The sequence below is a fragment of the Amblyomma mixtum genome, chromosome 7, assembly GCF_055824585.1.
Source record: "Amblyomma mixtum isolate Tamu chromosome 7, ASM5582458v1, whole genome shotgun sequence".
In the NCBI taxonomy this organism is placed as follows: domain Eukaryota; kingdom Metazoa; phylum Arthropoda; class Arachnida; order Ixodida; family Ixodidae; genus Amblyomma; species Amblyomma mixtum.
Genome location: NC_143018.1, coordinates 23,508,283 through 23,526,307, shown reverse-complemented (window position 1 = coordinate 23,526,307; position 18,025 = coordinate 23,508,283). Strand labels below are relative to the sequence as shown.

The following is an 18,025-nucleotide window of genomic DNA, read 5'->3' as shown; positions in this document are numbered from 1 at the left end:
TGAATACAAGCGCAGAAATGGAAATAAGGCATCACAAAGGACAGCTGCATAATACGAAAAAAACATCGTAGATGTCCAAAAAAAGAAATAACAAAAAATTGAATGCGCACAGCAGGCTTAGTAAGAGTTAACTTACACTATGTATATGCCGAAAGAATTTCTTTCGCTGTAGGAGTGAAATTTTGAGCGCATTTTACTGCGCATTCTGGAGCATTCTGGAGCATTAAGAGCATTCTGGACCAAGAAAAGCGAACTGTCGTTCTCCGTATACGTTGTGAGTGAGTGGTAGATTAAAGTTTTCTAGCGTTGCATTCCTGGTGGGACGTGATGACTGTAATAAATAAATCTGTATTGGCCTATTTATTTGAATCTAGGCTGATAGCTTTTAAAATATACGAGGTGCGAAACTTTTAGGTCGGCTTAAATCCGAGGACTATGTCGTTGTATTCATAAATTACGACAAGAAAGTATTAAAACGAGAAAAAAAAAAGCAGCACGTAGGTGGCGACCCCATGAAGCGCCAATTAAAGGAAGCACTGTAGCCGTTACTATCCGTATCCGATGCCGATAAAAGCACACTCGAGCTTTGGCTTTCTTTTTGACCTCGTTTTCTCTTCGTGTGGTGGCGTGGGATCGTTTCACAATAGTGCAAGTTTTTCACTCGTGGTTTTTCACCGACATCATGGCACCGAGAAGACGATGTCATTGTAGTGCCGCCTTCAAGCGAAAAGTTTGCGCTTGCTACAGAACAGCCTTTAAATCTGCAAGCCGGCCGGGTCTTCGGCGTGGACGAAAAGAATGTTCGCCGTTGGAGGGATGCACGTGTGTTTGTACTGTGCTACAAGTCCTTCACGCGCGCGTGACCTTATGTTAATTGTTTAATATTATGTTAATATGTAAATAGTTTTAATACCAGTGTACCTATCTCCCTGTCCTTTCTACTATCCCCTCACCTCTTTCATTTCACTTCTACGCAGACGATAATCCAGACGCCGCGTTAATTCCGTGAGAGGCGCTGCGCTCGCTTTCGCAACCTACCAGGCTTAACCAAAGCGATGCCCCCGCCAATTTTTCCTTCCATTTAACATGTATAATTAAAAAACACTTACTTACTACTAATTGGAGGGGGCAACGTGAAATTTTGGCTTACGCCGCAACGAGAAGGGCCTTCACGTGTCTGAAAAAAGGAAACCGTCCCGAAGTAGAATCATAACTGGCAGAGTTCATGAACTCGCGGAGGGGAGCGGCACTTCCAGTGACCGCAGAAGTGCTACAGGCCAAAGCGAGAGAGCTGGCAAGACAGCGAGGCATTCCATGGGACCAGTGAAACGCGCGATCTGACTCCGCAGGCTGCATCGAGTTCGCGTCGCTAGGAGCTGTGGCTAGGTGTATCGCTGCATACTGGGCCGGCATCCCGGAAAGCTGGGTTGTGCGCTCGTTCTGAAAGTGCCGCATTTACAATGCAATTGATGGCACAGAAGATTGTGAATTGTACGAAGAGGACAGCGATCAGGGGGTCACCGGTGACAAGGATTAGCGAGCGGGAGCAGGTTCGTGGAAATAAATGCCTTTTGCATGCTCTCCCTGCTGTCGTTATCGTCTTTTCGCGACTTACATTCTAGGTAAGTTTTTTTTTATTTGCCGTTCAAATTTCGGGTGTCGGCTTAGAATGGAGAGCACCCTAGATTCGAGTAAATGCGGTACTAGCGCGGTCGTTTTGAAAGTTATTGGTGTCGCATTTGAACTTTGAATAAATAAATTTAGGCGGTGGTGTTCTTCGAAGCAGTTGCAGGGAACTAGGTAGACAGTGCAGCCGTGCAGTGGCCGCGGCTTCCCGCATGACCCCAGCTGCGTCTCCTGTAGTTGCCCGCTTTACAAACCTTTCGTTCGCAGAGCAGCCTGGAACAGGTGCTTGTGAGATTGAAAACTGGTTTTTGTGTAAAGGAAATGGCGCAGTAAATGTTTTACATCTTCACGTGGCTATAATGACTAAATATATCTTTCTAGTAGCCGAATTAGCATAACATGTTAATGTGAATTCTCGCGAACATCAGTCGGTCTTCCAGTGGGGGAGGGGGGGGGGGGGGGCAGAATTGAGCGCTACAGCAAAATATAGATTTTTCTTGTTCAAGGAAGCATTGAATTTATTTCTAGTCTTGTGACTGCTTCTTATGCTGTGTACTCAGCAACCTTATCAAACTGGAACGGAGTGCTCCGTTTTAGTGCACATTCAACTGATTGTTGCCTTCCTTGTTTTGTTGCGAAAGAAGTGACTATAAGTTTGTACCTTGAATCGTTTTCTTATGCAGTTCTGTTGCTGCTGTATTTCGCCGCATTAAGCAGGAGGCTCCCTGTTGATGCCGGTGATACCTGCGGCTACTGGTGATGCAGACAAAGAGGCTACCTACAAGTAGTTACAGGATGGTGCACCAAATAGCGCGCCAACCAGGTCACTTTAGTATCCGTGTACTAATGAATGTTTATTTAAATCAGCTGAAACCTTGATATCTACATCGTTCTGGACTTATACGTTTAGCAACCTGGAAGCCTTTTAATTTGCTAGTCTTTGTACCCTTTATAGTTGGTCTTAAGACATTTAGCGTAAACATTGTTTCACTGTCAGAGATATTTCGGTCATTCTAGAGCCAAACAATGGCGTCATTAGAAGCGTTGAGTCTCAGTATGCATCTTATAGTGCTGTCACATGCTACCAAAAAGCATGCAGTTTGATGCCTGTCAAAGGCGAAAGTCCACGTCAAGGTACCTTGAGCATATCACATATCGGAGCTTCTTAGCTGCTACTCTTCAAGCTTGTTTCAAGGTGCTTCACATCTTTCATTCCATCATTGAGTTATTTGGCTGCTTGGACTGTTCTAGATTAACTGTCATGGTGTGTGCGTGTGTATATGTGTGTATGCGTGTGTATATATGTGTGTGTACATACGTAGTTTATTTCAGAGGTTTTGTATGTGACTCATGGAACCTTCATGTTACAACAGACATTATTTCAGTTGTGTGTTGCACAGGAAGATGAGCAGATTTAATATTCGTACGAAAAAAGCCAATTATGTCGTAATGCCTACTGACAATGACATTTAGCCTTAACATTCAGTCTTAGCCATAGGTATCATAAGAAGGTTCTCGCACAGCTTCCGCCCTCACGGTTACGATCCCGTTCCTACGTGGCACTCGCGGTAATACAGGACGCACCACTTCCGCCGCTGTGGACGAGGGTGGCGCTGGTGAACACTCTCAATCTGCGATTACACTACACATAAATACCCCCGAAAGCAGCAGATTGGACAACCGTCGCCGTAGCTCAGTTAGTAGAGCATGGGACGCGAAATTCGGGGATCGTGGGTTCAGATATCACCGGCAGCATGTGGTTGTTTTTATTCAGCTTTTATTAACATCTCGTTGATGAAAAGCTACAAATTTAAAAAAAAGACATCCTCTATTCTCCTTGGTTTTGGTGGCTGTTGGCTTCCGTCATGTATGCCATAACGAGCAACTCTTTTCCCTTCACGTGTATGCTATTTAGTCTTGAAGGTACATGAGGGCTTTTAATAAGCGATATAAAATCGCTGGAAAATAAGTGCGTAACCAAATATTATTTTCTTCCAGGGTGCACAATTATAAATTTTGGAGTGCTTTACACTTCAAAAACACCTTGTCATCACTGGTAGCAAGAGGGAACTGAGGGAGCTTGGACTTCTGGGCCGAAGACAATATTCTTTTCCTCTGTTCTTCACCGTCAAGTATTTTGATATGAGTGGCTTGCACGTCCTGCAGCGCTTCTGTACCTTAGTGTTTGTGAGCAATAAATTATGTATTAACTCGCATTTTGCTATCATTATTTAAACACTCTACGATACAGTGTTCACAAAGTGATTTTGAAGTAATAAAACAATGTTGATGAAATGTCATACAGTGTTGTTACACATCCTTTTGCAAATGTTCATAAGTTGGTGTAGAATTACAAAAAAGTTTTTTCGTACTTGATTGTTTAGAATATTGATGGCCAATTGTCGGAACACCATTGATAGGTTGTTGATAGACTGTTAGTAAGTCGTTGATAGGAAGTACATAGAAAGTGTCGATAAGGTGATGATAACAAGTGCAGAGACTTTTTGCGTACTTGAGCCTTTTTAATAGAAAGATTTAATATACCAATGACCTACTAGCGGAAACGTATAACGGTTTTATGTACGAGGGCTGCGCATACGCCGTGGCAAGCATGCAGCCAGGTAGGGTCAGTGCGTGTGCAACGGGCGCACTTAAAACCGTTGTATGCCCATCAGTTCGGGCTTTCAAACTTAAAACCGGTATACGTCTCCACCAGTATGTCGTCGCTATGCTAAATCGCTCTAATATCGGTGGCCAATTTACGGAAGACGGTTTGTAGGTTGTTGATAGACACTGTTGATAGTCGTTGATAGGAAGTATAGAGAAACTGGCGATAAGTTAATCATAAGGAGCATTGAGGCTTTCCGAACTTGAGTCTTTTGGATAACGGTGGTCAGTTGTCGGAAGACGATTTATAGGTTGTTACTAAAAAGTATAAAGACAATGAAGAGGCTTTCAATTCAGCTTTAATAGGTTCTATTAAGTTTCGTTTAAATGTTTTCTAAAGAATGTTACTAAAACTTTTTGTGTAGGTGTGCAGTCCTACGATGTTTCAGAAAACAAAAGCCAGCATTTTTCTTTAGCTCTCACATCTTGAGATGCTGTAGTGCATAAAACAGACTGCGGAAGGGTGTTCTGAGATTTCTATCAATCACAGTCGTATAACTGAGATTCTACGTCACGGTCATATCCCCTTTCCTCCACAGAAAAAGCTATCGCGCTTACTAGAAAGGTTATCACGGCTGGCCTGCACAAAAATTTAGATATTTTCTTCTGGGATAAATGAGAACCCAAGCCAAATATGCCAAACATTTTTAGGGGGCAATGTCCTCACCTTGACCTTGTGGGAATCCTGGCTTTCCGCCGTTGCCGTTGCGCGGCTGTGCCGGCTTCCCGCGTTGTTTCTCCTCTTTCCCTTGCTCCCGCCTCAGGCGGTGGAGAGGCGGCTGGGTGACTAATCGCTGTCATTTAGCCACAGCTCCGCCCCGGCTCCTCAAGGGCCTTTGCCATTGGCGCCTTTTGGCGGGAATTCGGGACCCGCTTTTGGCGGCCGCGGACCGCGCGACCGTCCGAGCGGGGCCGGGAGAGAGATCCCTCCGAGACAGCGTAAGGTGCGTACGTTACTGTTTGTCCGTGCTGGCCTTTGCCGTTCGGACCAGTGCTTACTCGAGCTCGCCCGCACGTGTCCTCTGACCTGCAGCGGGTCGAGCCTGTCCAGCGGGGTCCAGCGACCTCCGACAGGCGTACCTTGCGTTGATTGCCCACTCTCTCTCGCAACCGGCCCAACGGTCGACACGAGAGAGATCACAGCACTGCCGCGGGGACATTCTCCTGCAGCGGCGTGTTAGCGGCGCGCATTGCTCTAGTCGCTTCGTGCGCGCAGCGGAGCCTTGCTCCTCGCGCGCCCCCGGGACGGGGTGACTATTGAGTGTTTGTGTATCTGCTAGAGGACGACGTGAATAAACGTCTCCTTTGTGAACTTGGGGGCCTATTTCTTTGCGGCGAATCGCTCTCCTCCCAGCGGAGGTTGAGTGCGCCGCATCGGTGTCCCAGTGGTGTGTGGTGACGGCTGATCGGGGCCCTTGGCTCGCGCGAAGCTCGAACCCGCGGTGGTTGGTGGCCTGTGTCCACTTAGAAACCCACAACCTGCACATTACTTCTCGCTGTGATTATTTTTTCGTCGGTTTTTTCTATTGTGGCCAGAACCATATGCTACTGATTTCGGTATCTTTCCTTAGCAGCCATTACGACATGCAGCTTATTTCGGAAGAAGCTGTAACGCTGCGTACATTTTCGTACTCTTGAGTAACAGCTTAACATACCCTAGGTGAATATATATTTCTCTTGTATCGCCCCTTCAATTACACACCTCACTACAGTATTTTCCAAATTGATTGTTTTCGTGAACATACTGGGTGCCTGTGGGCGATGGAATAGCCCATTTTGTTGCTTATAATGCGTTCCCGACAGCGCTAGGAGGTACTAGACGTGGATTTAGTAGTTATATCTACAAAATATGCAACAGCCCTTTATAAAAATTGACCAAATTAATATCGATCAGTAAATGTGACGGATTTTCGATACCGAACAAGAGAAAGCACACTGTAAAAAATAAAACACCTCTAAAGGAGTTTCCAGGTGTCTATAACTCGCACCCTTGCACCCGGCCCAGAAGGGTGTTTTGTGATTTCAATACACCTTTAACGTGGGGTGTTTCATGAAAGAACCAACCCGAAAATGATACAACTTGACTCAAAGGTGTTGAGGTGTATCACACGCTATTACCACCGAGCCACAGGAGTTTTATGCTTCTTACACCCCTACACCCTTGAGGAAAAAGCATGCAATGGGTTCATAATTTGTTCCCACTTTAATTACTTTTCTTAAGCGTTCTTTAAATTTACCATTATAATGCCTACGTATTGCAATATACCTGTATTACTGGAGCTCTTCATAGCAGTAAACAGGCTGTATGCACCTAAGAAAAACGTTTATTGACAAAACTCACAAAACTGCAGAAATGTTGAATGTTTTTTATTAGAACAAAACACAACCATAAAACAATGCACAAGAAGCTTCTCCAATGAATTCCTCACTGCCATCCAAAGAACTTAAAATTTTAAGGTACAACAGCACCATACCTGCTGTTATTGCGTTTATGGTGCTGCAAGAATAAGGTTCCATTGCACTTACTCTAGCTCCTAATTTTTCAGAGCAAACAGAATGAAAAATTAATGCCTGTGCAGCCTTCTATACCAGCCTGAAGAAGGCTTGGACTGTGACGCTAACTCCCAGGAAAAAGCAAAAAAGCAAACTTAAGGCAGCTTATGCTGAACACCCATATTCCTGACATTATGGCAGTTGTGGAGTGAGCCGCAGTGGTAAGCCTGCTGAGTAGTCATCCTCCCTCGACGAACAGGTTCTCAGCCACCTCAGGATTGTCTTCGGTGAACAGCATACATGGTGTGAGTCTGCATTTCAGACAAAAACAGTAAAATATTTCATATCAGTTTACACTGCTCAACGGTCTTATAAATGCCAACATATTGCTCATTAACAATGTGTTTTATAATGCATGCTAACGCTAACAGAAAGAAGAAAATCTGTCCAAGTTGCAAGCAGGCGCCAGTTGTTATTTTTTTAACCATTCCAAAGAGGTCACTGCGGTTTAGAAAAAATAGCTCTAAACGGCATTATATAAACAATATTTTAGCTAAAAAGCTAGATGTTATGAAATGGAATGAAGGTGGTCAGGCCATGCAATTAATTCTGCACGAACTGCTACAAGCTAGTGCAAACCACTGGCCTGCCTGGCGGGTAAACTGATTATAAAAGGCAGAAAACACCATGACAACAAAGGCGAAAATAGAGCACTTCAAAATGCTTTACAATAAACTGAACAAGTAATGTGCAACATTCACTGTAACAGAAAGCACAGTATCTGATCAAAGTCAGCAATACGACCCCTTCTATGAGAGTGGTCGGCTGCAACTAACGCAAAGCATGCATTCATTATTACACCAAGCAAGTGACATCTTGAAAGGCAGGCAACAGTGCTAAGTTAACATATCTCCCATGTCCGCAGCCAGTAAACTCAAAAATCCATTAAGAAAAATTTGCACAAGGCCACTAAACTACTACAAGAAAAGGAGCTCGGCCAGTTGGTGCATGAATCTTTGCAAAACCACGCAGGATAACAGGACACAGACAAGACAGGTGCAGCGATAACAACTTCGGAATTCCTTGTTTAGTTTGCAATGAATACAGGAAGCATCATCCAAAACACAAAGAAGGAAAGTCATGGAATCGTCATTTTCTCAAATCTGTCGTGATTATTTATCCAGGTAGTTGATTTCTTTTTCGTTAGAGTTAGTGATGATGTGCTTAAACAGGTTGAACAATTCTTATGTACTATGCACGTCTCTTACATTTCCTCAGAATTTTACATTGTCGAAAGTGTGATATACACTCACAGTCCGATACGTGTCTTGGTAGCTTGCTACCATATTCTTTCTCAGTATTCCGACATGTTGCATTAGATAAATGTTAACACGCTGGCCTTATTTCCCAACACAGGACGCTCCGCGTGACGGAGGGATCTTGTAAACTAAGCCACTGTCGCATGCCATGAATTTGTCTCTGTGCTTCGTCTTATGCTGGGCTGTTTTTGAAGCACCTTTGCTAGGAGCATTGCATACTACGTTCAGCTACTTTCTGTGAAAAAGCAAATGAAGCCACTGCAAAGAACTTCCACAAGCTGCAAACAAACGTCAAGCCAACAACTTGACCAAACTAGGGCTGGTTGTGAAAAAGAGTTAGGGCCTATGCCTGAATGCCTTCTTTATGGCAACAACGCAATGATAACTGGCCTTTCAGAGTAATTGTCTCTGAACAAGGATCGTGGCAGCAACCCTTAGGGCAGTATCTGCAAGAATTGCTCTCCTTGCTCACCGTGGAAGACCTTTTCCTGGTAAAGAAGCCAGAAGTGTCCGCATTCCTCTTGAACAGCCGTCTAGAAGGAGTGTCTTCTCATTGTCATCAAGGACTAACATTACACGCTGCCACATACAACCTTGTTTGAGACGGTAAGAGAAGGCATTGATTCAATGGGAGCAGCACGATTCCAGAACCAATGCAGAATTAATGCTGATAGATTCCTCGAGCTGCTAACCATCTATTATTTTAGTTTAATGACCTGCACACACAGTGGCAAGGAGTATGCACCAGTTCCTGTGTTGCACTAATTCTCATTGTCCTGCTAGCCTGTCAAGATAGCCAACTATTAAAAAGCTTTGCATGACACCAATTTGATAATGACCTTCGAATTCTTGGACGACTTCCAAGCAATCCACAAGCTTCATAAACAAGGGCAACACAACGGCATTGTTCACATATTCAAGACCTCCTCCGAAGTCCTTGCTGGAGGTACAGCTTCTCGATCTATGGCTGCACATCAGAGAGGCCCATATGTGCTGGTGTTATGTTCCACAGTCGAAAAAAAGACTGTTGCTACTGGCACACTAAAAAATGTCTCAAACAGATTGTGTATTGACTGTCGGCAGGAAAGCGTTGAGGCCCAACTAACATAGTTACCTGAAGCTAGTTTCCCGGATGACCTCGTCTGCAGCCTTCGCTTGAAGATAATGAAAGAAATTTGCTGATCCACCCCAACGAGGCTTCAGAAAGAAGAATGGAAGTTAGCTGTGACAGCATATGTGCATGGTATCAGCCACGCCCATGAGAAAGTGGTCAGGCGAGCTGGTGTGAACTTACTAAACAAGGTGCCTAAGTCACTGTCGCATGCTGCGGATTTGACAGCCTTCTTTTATACCAGGCTGTCTTTGAAGCACCCTAGCTGGGCGTGTTGCATACTAAGTTCACATCAGCCTGCCTGACCACTTTCTTTAGTGCGTGGCTGATACCATGCACCTATGACCTTAATCACCGTGTTGCCCACTACCCTACTGGTTTCCACGTACTCCTCTGGCTCCCTGCACACCATGTGGGCCTGGGTGAGAAGCTGCTGCCTCGTTGCGTGGTTCCTTACCGCGTCTTCTCTTCAGGCAACTGAGCAACGTGACCTATGAAATCACGTCCCTGCACTGTTCTCCCGGCCCCCTCCACAAACTCGTGCACGTCACCTGTCTTAAGCCCTACCATTCACACCACCTTAGGGTGCCCAGGGGCTGTGCTTCCTTCCGCGAGGCGGAGGGGGTAGTGCTACAGTGCAAGTTGCAAGGCGAAGAGGACGTTGTTTTGACACTGGGCAGTTGACGACAACAGAGACGCTGCAGCTAGCGCTCGGGGTGACTTGGCTTGGGGTGCCTTCTGAGTGCAACCTGTCGCGCCTGCTGCTGAGCTAAACCCCATAATAATATGCTATGGCAGCTATGTTCCATTCTTTCTGAAGCCTTTTAGAGGTAGATAGGCAAATTTCTTTAAACTGAAGCCAAGGCTGCAGATGAGGTCATCTGGGAAATCAGCTTCAGGTAGCCATGTCAGGTGGGCCTCAAGGCATTCTTGCTGACGGTCAATACACGAGCTATTTAGGATATTTTTCAGTGCGCCAGTAGCAACAGCCTTTTTTTCGACCCTGGGAAGTAACGCCAGCACATATGGGTCTCTACAAAGTACAGCCATAGATCGGGAAGCTGTACCTCCAGTGGCATTTCTTTGGTCAGCTCAAAGTTAGCAAGAACTTTGGAGAAGGTCTTGAAGATGTCAACAATGACTTTGTGTTACCCTTGGTAATGAAGCTTGTGGATTACTAAGAAGTCGTCCACAAATCGGAAGGTCGTTATCAAACTGGTGCCATGCACAGCTTTTTAATAGTTGGCTATTTTGACAGGCTAGCAGCACAATGAGAATTAGTGCAACGCTGGAACTGGTGCATACTCCCTGCTACTGTATGCACACATCATTAAGCTTTACATAGGTAGAACGGAAGTAAATGGTTAGCAACTCGAGGAATCTATCCGCATTAATTCTGCACAGGCTCTGGAATTGTACTGCTCCCATTGAATTAATGCCTTCTCTTATCGTCTCAAACAAGGCAGCATTTAGCAGCGTGCAATGTAAGCCCTTGATCAGAATGAGATGACAATTCTTCTGTACAGCTGTTCGAGAGGAATGGGGACACTTCTGGCTTCTTTACCAGGAAGAGGTCTCCCACGGTGAACAAGGAGAGCAATTCTTACTGCCCTAAGGGTTGCTGCCTTGATCCTTGTTCAGCGACAATTACTCCGAAAGGTCGGTTATTGTTGCGTGTTTTTGCAATAGCGAAGGCATTCAGGCATAGGCCATCACTTTTCTTCATAGCCAGCACTAATTTGGACAAGTTGTTGGCTTGACACAAGTTTTTAGGTTTCGTTCTTCACTGTTTGGCGCTTGACCTTCTTTTGCAGCTTGCGGAAGTTCTTTGCGATGGATTCATTTGCTTTTTTGCAGAAAGTAGCTGAACGTAGTATGCAACGCGCCCAGCAAAGGTGCTTCAAAAACAGCCCAACACAAGATGAAGCACCGAAACAAATTCACAGCATGCGACTGTGGCTTAGTTTACGAGATCCCTCTCTCATGCGGAGCGTCGTATGTTGGGAAATAAGGTCAGCGTGTCAACATTTGCCTAATAGAACAAGTCGGCAATACTGAGACAGGATATAGTAGCAAACTAGCAAGACATGTGCCAAACTGTGAGTGCACTCCACACTTTCGATGATGTAAAATTCTTAGGAAATATAATTAACAGCTCATGCCGAGATATAAGAGACGTGCATGACACATAAGAATTGTTTAACCTATGGAAGCACATCATCACTAACACCAACGAAAAAAGAAATTGACTATCTGGATAAATAATCCCGACAGATGTGACCAAATCATGATTCCATGACTTTTCTTCTTTTGTATTTTGGATAATATTTCCTGTATTTATAGTGAGCAAAGCAATAAATTCCTCAATTGTTAGTCAGCGCAGTACCTGTGTCTTCCTGTTAGTGCCCTGTTACCCTGCACGCTGCTTTGCCTAGACTAATATACTATCACACATTAAGAGATGAAGTCTACATCTGGAAAAAGACCACAAGGGGTTCCAAGCTGTTTCCTTTCTGGTTCGCGTTCCCTTTCTTGGAGGCATACATGCACTACGTAGTGAACAAAAGTACAAAGTAGATAAATAGAATTGATCATCTTGCAAATATCACTACTGTAAAATGGTGTTAACAAATGGCCACCTTCATCCTTAGGACAGATCTGCATTTCATCTGTCATTACATATGAAACTACCAAGCAGCCAGGTGAATGAATACATTTTTCCCAGAAATTTACCAAAGGTACACACAGTGATACCATTCCAGTGGATCAGTTGAGTATGCTGCTCAGGAGCAGCAATATTCATATGGGGTGAACGCTAGCAGCATAAAATATTGGCAACGCAATACAAGTTTGCATACAAGATGCGAAATAAATGGCATGATATGGAACCATTCCAATTATGCAAGCAGAAAAAATTGCATTCAACCTACACTGCAATATTAATCGAGCTACAAAAATAATATAAAGGCTCCTTTAAATCAGCGCACAGTTGGCATTTATATGCCATTGGGTCATTCCATGCCAACTGTTCCAGGCTTAGCACTGAATCTTCGATTTCTTTAAAAAAATTCATGGCTTATTGCATTACTTAGGCAAGCATTATCCCAGCTTGTTTTAGGCGGAGTAATTTTTTCCCGTCGTGGCCGCCATCTCATGTTTGAAAGTGATAGCCGAACGTAACCTTGCAAAAAAATTTGTAAAAAGAAACATTCTTACGCAGGACTATGAAGTTTCTGTTATATAAATTAAAGGTATTACATATCCAATGCAGTAAATTGAACTTATTTTGTTTTAAATAAAACATGTAATAAGTACAAAATATAAAAATTTGAAATCTTTTATCAAATTTTATGTTCTCACAGTAGTTATTCTATTTTCTAAGCTGTCGAGAAGGCAAAGGCGATAAAAATGTTTGAGAGAGCAAAACACGTAAGGCAAGCCAGCGAAAGCATTCTAAAGTCGAGAAAATTTGCTTTTTGTGACATATTCAGTAGTCTACTACATAATGAGGTGATCTTAATTAAATTATGAAAGATAGAAAGTTAAACAGTACTATTTAATGGCATTTATTTTTAGTTTATTTGGAGCTCTTTTTTTGTTTTAAGCGAGAAAACAATCTTAAAAGTTGAGTCCCTGCGTTCAACATCGACACTGCTCAGTGCTTCCTTTTCACTCCAGCACACTTTGCCACCAGCTGTAAATTACACAAAACCAGCACTCCGCTGCCCGAATACAATGGTGTGCTGGTCTTCGATGCCACCAGCTTCAGCAATAAAGAAACCTACTGAAGGATAGATTTACAAAAAGTAAAAATGATGTGACCACACGGCAGGACGGCTCTCGTTCTTCGACACAAAGAGTACTCAGCCGGGAAGCACTTTAACGGCATTGGTGGAAGTGTGAGGCCCCCTGCAGCAACAGAAAGCATTCAGAGGCCATAGAAAGCTCCAATACTGATCCTCTATAAGCTGTTTACATGGGCGGAGAAAACCATTAAGAGTGTCGTAGCCCTCTGGGTGTTCCAACAAATGATTCAAGAAAATAAAGGTGAACTGACTAGGCGGTTTACAAAAATGCTACCATTAAAAGGAATACGCATTTTTCACCACATCAAGCCTTTATCTTTCTCTCAATGGTGCATGCTGGACCTAAGTCATGCTCGAGTTTAAACTCACAAAATTTGAGCGAATATGCCAGCAGACTTCTCAAAACCAAAATATGAGGAGCATCCACATGGAGCACCGTGCAGCAAAGCTTTGTGTCTTCTTGATGCCGGCTCTAGCATGCACCGCAGTGTCGAGCAAGCAGCCAGCAATGCTGGGGTTGAAGGTAGAGACTCAAATTGCGAAATTATTTTCTCGCCTAAAACGAAAATTGCTCCAATTAAAATTTTAGAAATGTCACAGCCATTAGAAAGTAAATGAGGCCAACCTCACTGTGCAACTGGTGGCTGAATATGCCTCAAAAATAGAATTTTTTTTAGCTGACTGACATGCCTCGCGTTTTTTTCATCTCTGAAACACTTTTATTCCATCCTTTGCCTTTTGGATAACCCAGAAAAATGGTTTAAATGACTGTTATGAGAACATAAATTGGATAAAAAATATCAATTTCCAATATTTTTGTACCTTCTTTCATGTTTTATACATGAGTCCAATTTATTGGATATGAAAGCACATCCTTTATTTACATGAAAAAGTTTCAGTCATGCGTAAAGCGTTTATTTTTAACATGTTTTTTTGCAAGACTTAGCTTTGCTATTGCTTGTAAACATAGGACGGTGGCCACGACATGAAACTTCTTTTTCTCCGCCAAGAACATGCTGGAAAAATCTTCGTCATGGTAATAAAATAAGCCATGATTTTTTTGTTTCTTTAAGAAATCAAGTGCAGTCGAGTGCAAAAGTCTGGATAAGGTGGCGTGGAATCACCTTATTAAGTATTGCACAGCAGCAAAATACACAGCCTACTTATCACCAGGCATATAGCAGCTTCCATATAGGTCAATATATTGGCTGGACTTTAAGAGGCTTCTGTAACACTAGAAAAATTACAATTGCAAGTTACAAAGAGGACACCAATCTGAACAGATGTATAACCCTGACACTGAGAACTCCCACTCCCCTACTTGGATGGTGGCATTGTTCCTGCCAGTCTACCTAATATAGTCCCCGCAATATCATAATGAGTCGAGCATTTTGCCTTCTGTAGACGTGAGCAGCAAAGGAGACTTAATGCTGCTAATAACAAACATAAGCATCCTAAGAGTTTGGTAAGCTTGCAAAATTTAAGCTTGTTCGGTTCCAAAAAGATGCAATAGCAATCTGAATGGTCATTCATTCAAACCATGCGAATGCAATTGGTAAAATGGCTTCACAATGTAAAAAGTTACTTTCTTGAACTAGTCGGTACATGTTCGTCAGCATGAAGGGCACAGAATGACAGTAATGGGATGAAAGAACTAGACAGACTCGGCGCTGACTGACGATCTAAAGATCGCCACAAAATAAACAAGTGAAAAAAGGGCACAACCAACATTTTTTTGCAACAGTTTGCCTGCTTGCAAAACATGTGGCACTGCATTAAAGATTGTCTGCAAAGGGCAAAAATGCTGGCGAATAAAAACAAATAAAAAGTGTTTAAAAATGTAGAAAAACCATTACTCTGCCGTCTAAACTGCTGAGGTAGCCTAGTTCTTTGCATGTGAGCACAACAGTAGGTTTCCTGATGCATTTGTCTTGCTCCTGACGGATCAAACGCATCAACAACAATCTCCCGCGTGTGCTGGTCCTTATGTAAGTGTACAGTATGGTTGGCTGAAAGCAGAGGCGCAGTTTTCACACGACAGCCAATATATGACCATATTGCTTTCGGGAGGTGGTTTTAAGGAGCTCTTGTGTTCGCTCAGACAGTCGTTTAGGCATCTCCTGTTTGACTGATACAACCCGTTCCGCGGGATAGCTCACTTCTGTGCGCCACATTTTTGGGGCACTTGTACATAAGAGAATTCTTGGTTCTTTTCGCATTCTGCAGGTGACATCCCTTCACAGTTGACACTCTTGCAGAGACGTTGCAATTTGCTTGGAGCTGAGAATACTACTCGCACACCGGCCCTAGCTCCTATTCTTTTCAAGTTGTGAGACGAGATTGTTGTTGATGCCTTTGATCCATCAGGAGCAAGACAAGTGTGTCAGCAAACATTCTGTTGTGCTCACACGAAAAGAACAATACTTGGGGACAGCTTTCTGTGGCTATGCAGTGGAAGCTATGAGGGCAAGGCTTTTACAAGCGTGCCTCTTACCACATCGTCACGAGGGACAGAGATAGGTGTTTAAGCTGGCGGTGCGTGCTCGTACCTTCCACTGCATAGCCACAGAAAGCTGTCCCAGACTATAGGCTACCTTAGCAGCTTAGAAGGCAGAATAGTGATTTTTTCAACATTTTTTATTCTTTTGTTTTTATTCGCCAATGTTTGTTTTGCTTTATGTAGTCAATCTTTGATGCAGTGCCACGTGTCGGTAGTGCTCGTTTTTCATCTATTTATTGCCCATGCTCTGCGCAGTTGAAATAATTGTGATGCCAGCTACTGCTACCTCAAAAAAAAAAAGAACAGTGGGGTTATGAGCCACACAGTTAGCTATTCTGCTTTAACATAGACCGGACTGACATAAGTGACTGTACAGGAAATAGAAGATGTATTAAATCCAAAAAGCCATTCAGCTTGCTCTTGCCTATATCTGTAAGTGTGCTCTTGGTGCGAGATGTCCCACAAACTAACCCTCTAGGCTTTCTAGCCACCGTTATCAATGGCTTTTAGTTGATTCTAGCTGCAGCTAACTAACTTGAATGCTGATGGTACAGTAAGGGTCTAGGCTTTTTTTTTAATTATCACTCTTGATTGTCTAAGTATTCATACCTGCTTCTGCATTGGGCTTCTGACTGGCTTATTTAAATGAGTGTACCTGCATTATATTTGTCATACTGAGACCCTTACATATGCCCACATATATTTAGTTACAAAAGCAGGTCTTAAAGTGAGCACCCAGTGAGTAGGGGTTATGTTTTAGCACAGGATTTTATTTTGCAGCACTTTTTGTAACAACCCATTTTCCATTATCAACAACTGATAACGACAATGTTTAGAAATTCCCAACTTCATGACACACAAATAAAGATGCACCAAGAAGCTCTAGTTTTTGTCCTAATCCCATTCACATCATACAAAACAAACCCATCCACACATTTGGCACTTCATTTGCCGTCTCTTGGAATCCACTCCGTTGGTCCTCAAGTGTAACGGAGAGGATTCCAAGAGAAGGCAAACGTAGCAGTGGGCGGCAGGAAGTTAGGTGGGTGGATGAGGTGAAGACATTATGCGGTAGCACACTTTTTATCACCAAATGCTAGTACCAAGTTCGCAGGGATATGGTAGCCGCAGCTGGCAAAGGCAGTCCTTTGCCCTGCAGTGGGTGTAATCAGGATGATGATGATGACGAGAAAACTACGTTCAACAACACTCAAACTGGTTTGCAATAACCCTATGCTGACAACGAACTAGCAAGGATGTACAAGTAAATGAGGGCATGGTTAGGCTATGTACCCTGTTTCATGAAGCAGCTTGATGAAGGAAAGAAGGGAAAATGGCCCAAAAGAGAACCAAGCATACAACATAAAAAGAAGCTTGCAGCAAGAACTAAAACGCACCTTTGCTTCCATACTGCTCATGAATATTGCCCAGTGGCAACAAGGTGCAAGCTGTGGCTGTGGACTCCCATGTGGATGTAGATGTTTCCCCCTGCAGACATCCATTTAATACCATCACGATTACAGACCGCCAAAATTCAGAAATTAGGTCACTATGGCCAAACAATGAAGCTTTTAAAAACTTGAAAACGCAAGCTAAATATACCTAGCTGGCACAGCACAGGATTCTTTTATCTGGATGACGTTGTAAAAACAATTGAAAACCAAAATAGATAGCAGCATCAACAAATTTATGCAAAAACCTGGCCTGATGCAAAAACGACCAGTGGTCAGCGCCTGCAGCACACAAAATTGAAAGCTTATCTCAGACGTCCCGTTGACGCAACGCATTTTACGCAGAGATACAGAATAGACCTTACGCACCGGCGGAAAAATTACGACGTGCAGATAAACCGTAGGACAATGAATTTGACGAAATAGCGTTAAACGGCTTTAAATTTGACAGAACACACATACTAGAGCTCTTAAGTAGCATGAGGCAGTACTCTGCAACATTCGTTTCGTCAAAACAAAAACAGCTCTGAGTAGAATGATTCTCGGCGAACTCTGTTCAGTGCTGCTTCTCTCCCTGGATACACGGAAAGAGCTGCCTGTCTGCAGATCTCGGCACTTTGGTAATAGAAGCGGCAAGCCTTGAGGCCGCTCTTCCGTAAAATATGCTTTGAATAATGCAAACCAGCATGCATGAAGACATAGGATTGCTTACCATTCGAGGCAGGTGCGTAGCCGTGCCGAGCTGAAGTAAGTACAGCCTTTGTCAAAAGTTTGGAGCCCAGGGGGTTTGCTTCTGAGCCTCACTGTGTGGTTCGTGATGCATCTCCAGCGCTACAAATTACCTCTGGGTAAGAAGATTTCTGGTTCTGCCTTCTTCAATGGGTAGGACTTTCCAGAATGTTTCAGGAGTCCCACTGCAAGGCTAAGAAGTAAACCCCCTGGGCTCTAAACTTTTGACAAAGACTGTACGTCTCCAAACCACCGCAACGCTCGTGTTTTTCATTAACGCCGACTTCAGGACAACGTTTCTACATTACAAATGCATTGCGGTG

General features: G+C 43.5%; 2 long non-coding RNA genes across 3 annotated transcripts; one reads left to right on the top strand and one right to left on the bottom strand.

Annotated features, from left to right (window-relative positions):
- Positions 1-547: 547 nt before the first annotated feature.
- On the top strand, positions 548-3,842 carry LOC149335281 (uncharacterized). Its single transcript, XR_016284480.1, has 2 exons — positions 548-822; positions 3,625-3,842. It is a non-coding gene; the product is annotated as an uncharacterized LOC149335281 (long non-coding RNA).
- A 2,759-nt stretch (positions 3,843-6,601) lies between these two features.
- Positions 6,602-17,711, bottom strand: LOC149335280 (uncharacterized). 2 transcript variants are annotated; one of them, XR_016284479.1, is made up of 3 exons: positions 17,686-17,711; positions 16,920-17,010; positions 6,602-7,097 (listed from the first exon to the last, which is right to left on the bottom strand). It is a non-coding gene; the product is annotated as an uncharacterized LOC149335280 (long non-coding RNA). The 2 variants fall into 2 exon arrangements; XR_016284478.1 differs by lacking the exon at positions 17,686-17,711 and having other exon boundaries at positions 16,920-17,137.
- Positions 17,712-18,025: the final 314 nt, after the last annotated feature.